The following is a 15129-nucleotide window of genomic DNA, read 5'->3' as shown; positions in this document are numbered from 1 at the left end:
GCCGTCGCCAGGAAAGCAGGATTCCATCACATGTAACACTTCCTTGGGAAGACAAATGCCAGCACCGTGAACATCCCTCCCTTCTTTCTCCTTCCCCCAGCTTTATTTGCTGAGCATGACACCATATGGTATGGAATATCCCTTTGGTCAGTTGGGGTCAGCTGTCCTGGCTATGTCCCCTCCCAACTTCTTGTGCACCCCTAGCTTCCTTGCTGGTGGGGTGGTGTGAGAAGCAGAAAAGGCCTTGACTCTGTGTAAGAACTGCTCAGCAGTAACTGAAACATCCCTGTGTTATCAACACTGTTTCTAGCATAAATGCAAAACAGAGCCCCATACCAGCTACTATGAAGAAAATTAACTCTATCCCAGCCAAAACCAGCACAGCCACGTACCATGCTCTTCTACTTTGAGACCCCTCAAATGCCCATGACTGTCTTGAAGCACACCTAGACTGCTCCCATCTGGACAGAGCAATGCAACTGTTGCTTATAAATACATTAAAAGCTTTCCTTGAGCAGAGACCTTTGCCCATGCCTTATACTGGCAGGATTTGGTTCAGGGAAAATTCATCTGCAGCAACCATTTTTAAAACATATCCAGAGGAAAAGTTTCTGTCCCGTCCCCCACCCTTTCCTGAGCACTCAGACCATTAGGCCAAGCAGTGAGAGCTGCTTTCAGAAATTTGTGTGTCTCCCAGGAAAGTCATCTAGCTACCAGACAGTTCTGGCACTTGCTCTTTCCTCTGCTGAACCTCAGAAACTGTGCCAGAAGAACTCAAAGTTTGTTGGACCAGAGAAAAAGCATGACTCCATAACCCAGCCATACTCACTGGAAGGAGAAATGCTGGCTTCTGGTTCCTCCTCCTCCCCAGAACGTTTTTTTCTGTGCATATCTTACCCATGATTTGAAATCCTGAGAGGTGAGCCTGAGTCGCTCAGATCATGGGCTGACAGCTGGACTCTTGGATTATCACTACAAAAAAACCTGCGAGTAGAAGGACAAAAAGCAGACAGAATTGCATCTTCCTCTTCCTCTTCCTCCTTCCCATTAGAAGGAATGTTCTCTTTGAACAAAGGACCAGAGGGTCTCTCATAGAGAGGGGGCTCAGAGCTGTGGATGCCTAATGGGTAACATGGAAGGGAAATTACAGTTCACCCTTGCTACCAGAATTAGTTGGCTTCAGGCAGCTGTAAACTTGAGTATTACTGCTATGGATTTGTGATAAGCTTTGACACGAGATTGGCACAAAGTGCGCTTTGGACACCAGTCTAGTCCTGTATGCTACTCTCTGGAAGAGAGATGTATAAAAACAAGGTGTTAATACATCTGAATTTTGGTTGTCTACAGCCTGGTTTTGGATACAGCCCTCAAAATATCCTCCATTTGCATCAAAATAATGATGTATGATATATTAGACTTTTTGTTAAAACTCTGGTGCCATTAAAATCAACAACAATATGTTGTTGTCTTCAGTGAGGGAGTTTGACACAAGAGTTTCATCTGGAGCTAAGGTAACTAGTTCCTCTGTTTATTTAGGCAATTTGTCTTTATTTCCTAACGCTCTAAGGACTAAAACTGACGTACTATGATTATGTGCTACCATGACTTGTTTAAATGGGATTGAATCAATGACGTCATTCAGAATACTACCAACTTGTTGCTGAAGTGCGTTTGCCCCTAAAACATGCCCATTGCCTTTTATGTTGCAAAACTTATTTACTTATAATGTTCTGTAGCCTCCTGAAGTTTTCTCCTCCATTTTTTTTCAATAGAAACAGCAAAATACAAAGCATAAACCAAAGTGAAATCTGTCTAGATGAGATTCATCTGGTCATACGCAGAATTCCACGGAGTAGAAATTCATATCATAGAATCATAGAATCACAGGATGGTTTGGATTGGAAGGACCCTTTAAAGATCATCTAGTCCAACCTCTCTGCCATATCTGAACTGCCTGTTTGGATTCCCCTTATAATCGATGAAGAGAGATAAGCACATCTAGGATTTGAGCCATCTCATTCTAAAACAGATGTCCAAAGAGAGTAGGTGAGTAATTTGTATTGCAGATCGGTGAAGTTGGGGTGAATGTATCCCACCCTATAATACTGAACTTGTGAAAATCAATAGAAGCAGTGGTCAGTCAGAAAAGAGCATTAGTACAATATTGCATGAGGGTGCATTGATTATTCATTGATTCATTGGCCTTTTCACTCAGTCATAATCCAGCCTGCTAGGAAATGAGCCCTGCTTACTCTCTAGGCTGGTAGGATGAGATTCGTCTGCTGCGCAGGAATGTCCCTCTCAGAGCCACAATGCTGTAACAGAGATCCCAGCACCATTCCTTCATGGAGTCCTCTTGGTATTCTTATCAGAGAACATTTTGAATTAGCAATTGACTCAAAATAACAATGGGACATTTTTCTGAGCCCACATCCACTTTTTAATCATGGTGTCTGGAACTGCTGAAATGGAATTTGACAATAAATCCTCAATAGAACAATAAAATCATAAGGGTGTTGAGGAAGGTTGTTTTTGTTTTTTCACAGCAATCTCATCCAAGATTACGTTCCTCTCAAACTCAAATCAAGCATACAGAGAAAAGACACATGGCCGAGACCTTAGTACTTTGGAATAGCAAAGGGAGAAAAAGCATATATCATTATAATCATAAATAGTATAAGAAAAGAGTGGTAGGAAGAAAGACAATGCATCACTGCCTTTTCTAGGGAAGCTGAATCCCAACTTAAAACCAAGTCTATTTAACACAAACTGGTGATTTATCATGTCAAAGCCAAACAACTATTTAATGGGAGCAGATAAGACAACGCACCTGGGTCAAACTATCTGCGAAGAACGATTTGTTACATCATTTAAGGGATTTTGGAGGAACGTATTGTTCTCAGAAGGGATTGCATTTTGGGGAAAAATACAGCATGAATAGAAAAAGAAAGAAGTTATAGTTTATGGTAAAATATGAGGCAGTAAAGCAACGTCAGGAATGCCATAAACAATGAAGGGAGCATTAATTATTATTATTGGAAACAAAAAAAAAAAGAAGAAAAAGGCAGAAGCGGATAGACAAACACGAAATCTGATTTTGAAAAATGAAAGAAGAATGAAACAAAACAGGGCAGGTTAATTTGAAAGAAAAAAGAATAAAGATATTGAGCTTATCAAGATTCAAGGGTTTGTTGCACTCAGCTCAGCGTGAGGGGAATTTGGCCGTGATCCACCTTTGTGTCCTGGATGTCATGTTGAAAGACCATTCAACCTGTTCTTCATGCAATGCCAAATCTGCCCCAAATTTGGCTGGCCGTCAGGGCCCTTAAGTAGCTGGTGTTGCAGCTGGGGCTCATCAGAGCAGAGCTGGTAGTCAAAGGGTGGCCCCAGAGACAGCTCTGTTAGCTGTATGGCCCCCAGGGATGCCCAGAGAATAAGCCTGAGGAGTTGGAACTGCTGTCTTTCCCAGGGAGAAGGACACCAGGGCACTGCAGATCTGACCCAAGTATGTTTAGAGACATGATTAAGTGAGGCAGCAGAGTTTATTTTTAAATTAAGATGGAGGATTATCACTTTAAATTCTGAAATAGGATGGAAACCACAAAACTAAAAGCCAGTTCTTTGGCTCTGCTGTAAGACCTGTCCTTGACTGCTTAGCCAAAGGTTTTCTGGCACGGGAGAAAACTCGGCTGATTTAGGCTGGATTCAACCCTCCTCAGCTGAGGGGATATTTGACTTTGGTTTTTTTTGCATCAGCCATTTGTAGAGCAAATACCTAATGCTGCTCCAGGCCAGAGCCAAATTCTCCCCCTGCTAAGGTTCAGGCTAGGGAAGCTGCCTGGACACTGCTCCTCCAGGAGGGAACTGGGCTGTGCCAATCTGGGGAAATGTTGCATTAGGACCTCATTCAGGGACCAAAGGGAGACTTGGATCTCTTCTGTCTTTATCCATGGCAATTTGATTATTCTTGATAATTACATATCAAGGAAACTGGCAGGTTTTCTCCCCACCCCTGTCAATAGCAATATTCTCATCCTTTCACTGAAGGGCTCTCTTTTTGTGCAATGCTTTGGACTAAATTGCTTCTTGTTCTTTTCAAATCTTTCTTTTTTGAACTGAAAGCTGACCCTCAGTGGATTTTGAAAAATGCTGAGCCTGCTTGGGTTTCTTGGGGAGGTAGAGGGTGATGTCATTCACCACTTGATAGGGTTGAATCCTTTATCTATCTGAACTTGGACACTGGGGAGGAATAGGAAAATCATGCCTCTCCCTTTCTGTCTCAAATCCACTTACAAATTCTTTCTCCTTGTAGTGAATGACAAGTCTCTACAGCAATATCCTCTTACCCCTAGATTTTATAAAATTTGCTTGAGCAGACGAGAATTCTTTTAAAGACAGGAACCAGAGAAGTGGAAAAGGCATGAAGGAATAAGAGGCAAGAGGGGTCCTTGGGCAGTAAGAGGGATAAGAGACATATAATATTCTTCCTTCCTAATCTGTGAGGAGCTCAAATTCAGCTAGTATAATTCATCAGAGAGACTCCAGTTTCTTAATCCACATTAACCTGTGCAAGATTGGAAAAGGCTGTTGGGCCGATTTCTTCATGAAAACTGAACTAAACTGTGCTAACGGACTTACGCACACAAGGCTATGGAAGAAACTGGTAAGAAAACCAGGCATCAAATATGGACAAATCCAAGTGCATTCTCAGCTTCATAAAACAGTGTGAAGGCATTTCAGCGTACCAGCGCTTTACACTGAAAGTCTGTGATCTTGCTAACGCAAGGAGGTTAATTAGTGGAGTGGGTTCCAGGGGTTGTATTAAAAGGCCTAAAGTGTCAGTAGTTCCACATCTGTTATAAAATGAACATAAAGTGAATTAAAGCAGCAGGTACACTCTGAACCATTAAATCTATCATTAGCCAACTTGACATTAAGGTCTTCATTATTACAGTTAATACAGACCGGAAAAGATCTTTTGTAGTTTTGTTTCTGTTGGGGATGAGAAAAGAATTGAATGTACTTACTACTGTCTCTGTTAAAAAATTATCTTTTAGAAGGTATTGGGTTTTGTTCAAAAACATATTTGACTAAGTCTTAATATCTGTATCATTGATTAGCAGCATATTAAGGGTAACAAATATGAAGAAGTGGGGCCATGGAAATGAATGTTGGCTGTTCATCACGGCGTCCGTTATTTATTTCTATTCCCTGCCTGGACAAGTGTCTACTGCTATAAATACTGTTGAGATCCTCTGGCATAGGATTAAAATAGACTCTTTCAAGAAAAGCAGTGACTGAGGAAATAGTTTAATAAAAAGTATATAGTAATGGTGTGAATAGGAATGAATATACCAAAGAAATATACTGGCACTGTGTTACTGCGTAGAAAGCTAATTGCAATCACTCCCATAGCTGTAGCAAAGGAGTTGGGAGCATGCTGCCTTGATACCCTGTTGCAGTTCCATAGATGTTTATAGACAGGCAAACAGATGGGGTGAGGAGTGAGGATCATGTGGCAACAAGGCTCAGAACATCAGAAAAGAAAGTGAATGAGGATGTCATACCTAATTGCAATGGGGAGAGGAATCCAGGGAGCCAGAATGTGAGTTACATGAACCGGAATGTGATCAGAGCGACAAGACAGAAGTTTACAACCCAATCTGGTGGGAAGTGGGATGAATCCCTGGAGCCTCTTGCAAACTGGTCAAGGGCGGGACTGTTTGTCAGCACAAATGAGAAATTACAGACTACTGAACACAACAGAGTGTGCTCAAATGGGAAGGAAATGAGGGCATGTTTTATAGCGGTTGGATGTCAAAAATGTCCTCTGCTCTAAGAGACATTCTAGATTCTGAAAGAGTTCGTCACATTAAGTACAGGAAATTGTCTGTCGGATATGGTTTTGGGTACTGTGTGGTACAAAGGATCCAGATGTGCTATCTCTGACATGCTTAATACCATAGCACAAACAATTACGATGAATTACCTTCTCCTTGTGGTTTAAGATTCTGCTCTCATTCTACGCATGGACTATCATTACGACACAGGGAACTTCCTGCTGTTACCTTTTTTGCATTATTATTTTTCATTCTTTCAGCCAGTGGAAAAAGGATTTGAATCAATAGAATAAAGAGGCCATTCTGGAGTGTAGTGAGGCTAACCTGTTTAAACATAACTTTAAAAATATATATACAAAGAAATACACAAACCGTCTGAGAAAAAAAATTGCCTGTGGCTTTAGAATAGGAGATGTGCTACAGATGCAAAAAGTTGTGGACAAAAGACTTCAAGAGCAGTTTTTTAGAGCCGAAATTGGCTCTGCTCAAATATTCTTGAAAGACTAATTTTTTTTTGGATGGCAGCAACCACAAGTTGATGTTGACAGTGCAAGTCAATTTTAATAATGCGTGGCTCTAACTACAATAACCACAACAACGTTATGTAAAAGGAAAAACTGTGCTGGTGTGGAGAATTTTGTGAGCAGGTGGAGCGGGTTTTGTATCTTCCAAGAGGGACACTTGATGTATTTTTGGTCATATGGCAGCCATTCCTGAATCTTGAAATGGTAGGTGATATGGTTGGTATAAACTTTCTGTGCTTGCAAATCCATGGTTTGAATTTATGCTTATTGTCCGATGGCTATCGCTTTCAGTTATGTTGGAATAGAAATGTATTAGAGAGCCTGGAACTCTGTAGGAAGAAACAAAAAAATACATACAAAGCGATGAAAAGGGAAATTAACATTGACACCTACTCAAGAAATGCAAGCCACCAGAATGAATATTTTGAGAATATTTCACAGGGGAACACACTTCATGTACTACTGCATATTACAGACCATGACCATCACATCACAAACATCTAATATCTCCAAATGGAGAAAATATAGAGGTTCACTGATCTATTCTGGACTTCAGTGGATCTATTTATCAAATTAAGATTGGATAAGTGAAATGTGATTCAATCACCTAACGAACTTAGTCCCTTTTAGACTGCTAAGGTCTTCTGCCTGGGCTTCAGCTGCTGCTTGATGAGACCACATGTATCCCTTGTGTACTGTGTCATACCTGGCAGCCCTGCATAGACTTCTTCCTCACCTTAGGAGAGCTAAAGTGAGACAACTTACTTCAAGGCTCTTGATTTGTCCCTAGAAAAGGATTTGCTATGGCTTGACTACCAGTTACCTGGGTTATTACAACAGGCTGCTTAGTAGAAAAATTAAAAATCTAGAAAAGTTTGGTTTATGCTGACAAGAGAATGATTGTGTCAAAACTCTGCTATGAGTTAGATATGCAGGACATGTACTGCTAGGAATGCTAATGGGGCTACGCCAACTCCGCACCATGCTCGAAATAAGAGCACAATATATATATATAGTCTGTGGTCTGTAGCAGTTGACCCAACTGTGAGACTGAGAAACAGACACAAATGCTCTTGTGGTTCTTGTGGACTTAGTGACTTGTTCACATGAAGATGTGATGAGGAATCAGCAAAGTCACAGGCTTTATGACTAAATTAATGTCATAGGCAGCAGAAAGGGAGAGAAGGCTGCAAGGAAGCGAATAACTAAAATATTTTAAGGTTGCAAAGTGTAGTTCAGTTGCACTTTCTATTTTGGGACTTTGTCATGCACCTGGAAGCAAAATTATTTTGGCATGGAAAATGCTGGGTGACTTGAAACCCAGGTGACAGAAGAAAGCAAGATAGCAAGGGCTACCTTAGTTCATGTTCATGGATTGTCCTGAAGCGTGTCCATATGCACAAGACAGTTTTCTGCAGCAGTAGAGATGTAGGACACGTGGAAAATTTGTGACCCCCAGGCTTTTACTTTCAATTGGTTCTCCAGGGTATATATTTTGCATATATCTTGTATGTGGTATGTGTCTTATTACTCTAACAAATGTAACGGTGTTGCTACATACTTCGTAGAGCTCTGGAGGTTGCTTGTAGCCTGGAGTGTGACAAATTCTAACAAGGATATACAATTATTAGGGCCCAGATGCACTGAAAAATGTGAAAGTCATCACTAGAGATATGGGTTGTGGTGGCCTTCACGACAGCAGCCTGCTGTCAAGCATAAGATACAGCTCAGCACTTGAGCCACACTTCAAAGCTTAGCATCTGCCTGCAGCCAAGAAATGTCCACCCCACTGGAGTATGGATTAGCACTGTGCATGGAAAATAAGCTTTCACAGTCACCTCACAATTTGCTATTTTGACTTTTCTGTATATTTTTGCAAATGTTAGAGAGCAGAACTAAGAGTTAAGGACTCTGGGGGGACAGGTGAGGTGGCAGAAGACAAGATGGATTTGCAGAACAACAGTCAACTAATAAGATATCAGCATGATTTCACAGATTTTTAAACCATGCGTTGTTACTCTTTTCTGAAGCTGCAGAATTCTGCTGAGGATGGCACTTGTTAATTGTAAACTCTTAAACTGCTACAACGGCAAGTGTCGGTTTCTTAGGAGTGTACTTATTTTTTCTACCAAAAAGAGTATCAACCTGATGGCCAGACAACATTCACAGACAGGAGTTTATGTTCAAGCAGATACAGTGAATTCGTGCAAACTCAGAGTAGCAACAAAGGGTGCCACATCACGATCTTTGGAAATGGAAAACTGTTTTGTCCTATTTACCTTCATTTAGGTTAAGGAATCTTTGGGAATCAACAGTTTGAAAAAGCAAGTTAGTGTTTAGGGCGACAGTGCTGTGCCATTTGTGGAATAATAATGTTCTCTTTAACACAGAAAATCTCATTCACCCAGGAGACGAAATGTGGCCAAATCCTCATCTGATGTCAATCAGCATGATTCCTTTGCCATTAGCACGCTCCAATGTGTTCAGTGGAGCAATACCAATTTACTTCTGCTGACGGCTTTGGCCTTCTGTCTCATAGCTCAAAGAAATTAAGTTGCCTTCCAAGTCTTCTGACTGAAGCCGTGTGCAGTTTAAATCTTGCTGCAAACAAGCCTGTTCAGATATATTTTTCCTTTCCGTTTCAAATGATTTTGCACATTCATCATATGAGTTTAATGGAATAGGTCTAATTTCCATTAAACCATGGAAAACCAAAAAATGTCCACAGGTTTACGCCAATGACCCATTTTGATGAAAAAAATAGTAATGCACTTAAGCTAAATTTACTTTGCAGAAATGGTTTCTCTTTATTTTTTCTTTTTTTTTAATTTGTAGTGAAATGTGAAGAAAGTTAACATATGAGCCATTTTACACCTTATTAGTAACATTTTGACAGCCCTGCTTTGAAGGTCTTTTCAAAATAATGTGAAAGTCCAAGAAAATTACGTCATTATTATTTTAAGTTAGAAAGGCACCCTTTTTTCATCTTTGTTTTTACCTTGGTCATGTTTAAAATGGCCTGTCTTGAATTTGGAAAACCCTGTAAATTCACAGTTAAAGATATAGCTCTGACCTTATTGAAACTAACAGTCTCCTATATTACTTTAATCTAAGACCTCAGCTCATTGTCTCATCTCACAAATCAGGTAAACTATGAAGCTCCTACAAAACAGGAAAATTAAAGGAATTACCATTTTTCCATGTTATATAGCAAGAACATCCTACACAGATGTTAATAGTAGTTGAGATCAGGAGTTTTGTACACTTCCTCCTGCTTTGTTTAGGTTTTGCAGTTATTTTGCATACCTCTGCCATCACTAGAGTTAACTTTTTTATTAAAAGTGAGGTATTTGGTATGTTTATGCATTCATTTCATTTTATATTTGTTATGGTAGGCCTAAAAACCCCACAGTCTTTCATGTGTGGGTCTCACTTGCAGCTGGCTGCACCTTAAGGTGGTGAATTGTAAGACCAATAAGCAAGATCTGTGGGGATCTTACCAGAGAAAGAAAGGGTCTGAGAGGGGCTGGTCAGCCCCTGCGGTGAGGAGGACCTGCCCAGGATGAGGCCGAAAGCCCCAGTGGCAGGAGGCTTTGAGAGGTCTGAGTCAGGTCCCTGTTGGCAATACTGAACTGGGACAGTGTTTGAACACCAAAGGTCTCCCTAGGAGGAAGAAAGCAAGAAACAGTGCCAGTAGCTTGGAGATACTGACGTACAGCACACGAAGTGCTGTGCCGGCTTATTTGAGAGAGGGGAACATGAGAGAGGATCAAACATCTTGGAGCAACTCTAACTAGAGCTTCCTCTTAGTTTTAAGAGCACCTTCGTCATCTCTCCTCACTGACCCCGTGGTCATGGCAGGAAACCTCCTTGTAACTTGGGTTCAGCGTGGCCCTGCAATTAGAAGATGTGACCCCACGCATCCCACCATGTCACTTGTGATTGCCACCATGAATGTGAAGAGGGGAAAAGTCACAGGGGGTGAGGACATGGTGAACAGTGGTGCTGGCTGGGCTGGGAAGGATCTGACGGCATGTCTAAAGGAATAAGCCCTTGCAAGGAGAAAAACAGACAGCATTCCCCAAAGGAACTACACATGATGACCAAAATAAGCTGTTTCCCAGCAGATCCCGTCTACGCTAGGGCTTTGCTGGCATGGCTGTGTCAGCAAGTCTGGAAACTCCTAATTGAAGAAGAGCTTCAGCCGCCAAACTTTAGTGCAGATCAGGCCTCAGAAATGGCCAGGACTCTCTGATGCATTATTTCCAGTGCAGGTCCCACTAGATTAGGTTGTGTTTTTCATTTGAAGTTGAGCTACTCTAACCCCATTCCCTCCAAACAAACAAACAACCAAACGAGTGAGCAAACAACCCTGTGGGAGGGATGGCTTGTTCGTGCGCAGTGGGGAGCAGAGCAGGGTGGGGACTGACTGGCTCCGAGTGCCGGCGTTCGGGTTGTTTTCCCCTATGACTTTCATCCTGTTTGTCACTGTTACCAGGGGTTTACAAACTCAAAGCAGACATCTGGTCTGGTTTAATGCCAACAAGAAAGAAAACTGGATATTAATTTTGATATGACAGTAAAGCAGTTTGATAGTGCTCATGCTGACAGAGCCGCCACACCATTTACGATCTCTAAAAGTAAATTGGTTTTCATAAAAACCTTGCAAGATCCTATTAGGGCTGACAATTAAGATTATAATGCAGCCTAGCCTGCTACAGAGCAGTAAATTTTCCTGGAATCTGGTCAGTTGGTTACACTGATTTTATATTAAGTTAGAGAAAATTTTGGTCATGTAAAGGCAAAAGCAGTTTAAATCTGTTTCATACATTGCAGCATGGACTCACTGATTAAAAATACCTGGGCCTCTTCCAACCTTGTCGTCATGTTGGCTACATGACTGTTATAAGCAAACCCCCGCAAACAGAAAGATCTGAGAGTTCAAAGCTTATTTAACTTGAGAGTGCTTGTAAAAGGGGAAAAAATGCCATTTCTGCATGGAATAATGGCTTGTAACTTTTCCAGCATTATTTTTTCATTAATATCACCTGAATCTGATATGCATGTTTCACAGCAGACTCTAAATAAGAAATCCGGTACCTTTTGGCCTGTTATTCCTGTACCATCTGGCTAACAGGTACTGTACTGTTCTTGTAGTGTGACGCACCAAATAAAAAAGTCAGATCTTTTTAAAGCCACAATAAATTTCCCAAATGAGTTTGTGTGAAATGTTAAAAAGCAGAAGATAGAGGTTTTGGGTTACATTGCCTCTAATTTGAAAGGGGGATAAGTGGAGCCAGGTGGGCTACTTAGCCAATACCTGCCTGTTCCAGCTTTCTGAATCTGTGAACATTACACTCGGATACAGATGGAAATTTGAAACAATAAATGATTATTACAGAGTCTTTATCATCCTGTAACTCGTTCTCAAAAGATGATCCACTCTCAAGGACACTTTGAAAGTGCGCTGCTTGGGCATGTATCCGGACAGATGTACGGGAGTAGGAATGTGTCATATATCAAGTGAGAGGAATAAGATTTCTTAATTCTACTGTGACAAGCACAAGCGTATTTTAAAAAATGAACCTCCCTGTCTTGGTATTAATCCAGTTTCTTTCTGATGTCTCTTTTTTGGTTAAGATGAGCATCCACTCATTTCCAGCAATCTGCCAGTCCACAGCTGGAAATGGAGGATGGTATAAGTAGACAGATATTAAGAAAAGGGGCTCACAATATCTTACTTGAGTTACAAGAAATAAAGATAAGCTCAGACAGTTAAGTTCTCCTCTCCCACTGGCCACTTCTGAATCATAAGTATGTATTCTCATTAATGTTCAAAAAGCTATGTTTCAGGACAACTGCAAATAAAGCCAGATCAGAAATTACTCAATAGCATATTTCTTCATTGACTATCACAATCAAAACTTCCCACACGGATGGCCTGACTTTGCTGGGGGATGCCTGGGAAGCAGAAAAATTTCCATCACAAAATGTCTAGCTTGCTTTTAACTTTCTCAGCAGAAGCCAACTACCCTGTGGCCTGGGGTCCCTGCTCCTGATCCTCTCCCAGCTATTGGGGCAGAGGCTCCCAGGAAAACTGGGGCTCTAGGAGCCTTGGCAGCAGCTCGATCTGGATCCATCTCAACCTCACGTGAGACAAATCCCTCTGCAGAAGTGAGTGTCTTTTCCCATTAATGAGGAAGGCAGCTCAGACAGACGCAGGCACTGAGCAGAGCCGGGCAGCTGGGCTGATGTGGAGTTCAGGGCTTTCCTTTGAGTTGGTGACAAAACAAACTCTGAGACATGAAAATCCCCAGCAGGATGGGATGAGCTTCTCTGCACATCTCTATAACCAGCTGACAGGCTCTCCCTTGGGATGGGAGACCACCGCAGCCAGCACAAATCCTGATAAAGCTCATAAGCTGCTTGGGCAGCTCTTCCTGCATTTGATTTCTATTTCCATTTGATTTAAGACAAGAATGCCAAGGGGCTGAGCATCGTGATGCTCAGCACTACCATACTAGGGGCTGGGGTGAAGAGGAATTCATAAACCCAAGGCAGGAGTCCAGGTAAGCTGTCCTCTGAGGGGAGCGTGGGGGCCATAAGGGCACGGATGGGCACAGCCCATGCACTGCAGGCAGGCAGGTGGGCACCCTGACAGGACAAGGGTGGGTGCAGCATCTGCCTCACTCCTGCATGGGATTCACAGGACAAGAGCTCTCCTCAGGAGCCTAAGTCACTCCTCTGTTATAAGGGACAGATTTTACTCTCTTACAGTATTGCAAGGCTTTAACGTTCACTGAGCAAAGTGCATACACTTTGGGTTAGACAGGAGAGGGCAGAGGACTCGCAGTGCTGGACTCTGGTGATTAAAATTGCTCATGGCTTTTTTCGGCCTCTTGCCCTCATGCCTTACCACTTTGCCACTGTTTTCTGTTTTCAGTCTTTTTTCCTTCACAATGGTCAGCTCACTTCAGCTCCTTGTAAAGCATCACCAAACTCTGCAACACAGTAATCAATTAAAGGGCAGAAAATGTAGGGATGGGAATAATGCAATTCTTACCCATTTTCTAGTATTTTTTTATTTCTCTTAGGGAAAACAAGCATGAGCTGGAACAGCAGGACTGCATTTAAAACAAAAACAAAATCTTCTTCCAAAATACCTCCATATATAAGAATGGGAAATTATTCCTTGCAATTAGATCAAATCAGAGTATTCCACAAGATGTGAGACTCAACCCAGGAGGTACAGATGGAACGAAGTGCAGTGGAAAGCTTAACACCATCTCTATTTAAAAGGAAAAAAAAGAAAATTTACAGATCTGATCTTCATTGTATGAGAAATCAAATAATATTTTCAATATTTATATTCATTCCAAATTAGTGGAAATGCCACAACGATGATAATTTTTTGGCCTAGCACAGAAAATGCCAGTTTCATAACAGCTGTACATGTTAACATACTTGTTCCCTTTGGGGTATTTGTATGTCTTACCAGCTTAAATAGCTCCACTACTTATAAACTAGTACACAAACGTCTAACAGATGTACAAGTTCACATGAGGAGGAATAAAAAATGCACAAACCCCACCACTCTTTCACAACTAATCTGCTTTAATGTAGGAAACACAGCCCTTGCGCTTCCTTCACTGCGAATCCATTCTCATTCTGTGAGATCCCTGAATCCCAGCCTACTCTTTGTTCTTTCGTATTTGAAATAGCTGTTGGACTTTTAGAAATGGCCCATCAGTCTTTTTTAATTGTCTCATGAGACCCAGTATTCTGAACCAGCATAAATAACTGCCTTTAAAATCTCCGAGACGGATTTACTGGGAGGACTGAGGTGGGTACATTCCCCCTTATATAATAGCAGAGGAGCTATGACCCTGAGTGGTCCTTTCCTCCCCTTATCCACAACCATGTGGCATCCATCTCTGAACAGATTCTGATTTTCGTTCACTTGGCACATTAACCTGCATCTACACAGTTTTGACCTCCTGGTTCTCGTTCTGCCTGGTTCCTCTTCTTTTGTGATTTTGGGCCAGAGCTGTGTGGAGCAGATGTTTCTTCTTTCTCCTACCTTCTGTTTGTCATGTCCCTTCTCCAGGGAAGGAACTGGTCTAACATGCACATTTAGGTTATATGTCTATGTCTCACAGTGTGGTCTTGCAAAGAGGTGGCTTGAGCAAGCTGCATGTTAACACAGAGATGTTTGCAAAACCAATCAGCCTGCAGTTTTACCAGAAGATAGATTTATCCTCAGAAGTACAATAAAATAGTCTCCCTGGACTGCCACATGACTTGAGCTCTCCTGCTTCTACCATCCAAGCTAGCTTGCTTATGGTTGAAGCAGATGGTTTGTATGGCGGTGGTTTGTCTGCATAATTTGAATTCAGCTCAGCAGCGGAGAATGCTTGGACTGATCAGTCACTTGAGTAAGTTTCTCCCTCTGACTATTGCACAGAGCATGCAGCATACAGCATACAGCACTCTTGTGTGCTGTATGACACCAAAATCATTCTTGATTAAGCAACCATGTATTTTCTGAAAGAAAAGAGAGGCAAATACTTATAGACCAATTATTAGTCCAACCTTGCAGGAGGGTAGATGAGGAGTACATTCCTGTCACTTCAGGAGACACCTCAGAGCTCTGCTGAGCATCCATTACCATCATCAAGTTTAACTAGATGTCAGTTAAATGATTGCAAATGCTGTATCCTTAACTGTGCTGTGGATCTTACTGGTTTACTGGCACCAGTGAGACC

The sequence above is a fragment of the Nyctibius grandis genome, chromosome 5 (genome assembly GCF_013368605.1).
Source record: "Nyctibius grandis isolate bNycGra1 chromosome 5, bNycGra1.pri, whole genome shotgun sequence".
NCBI lineage: Eukaryota > Metazoa > Chordata > Aves > Nyctibiiformes > Nyctibiidae > Nyctibius > Nyctibius grandis.
This window is presented reverse-complemented; position numbering follows the sequence as displayed.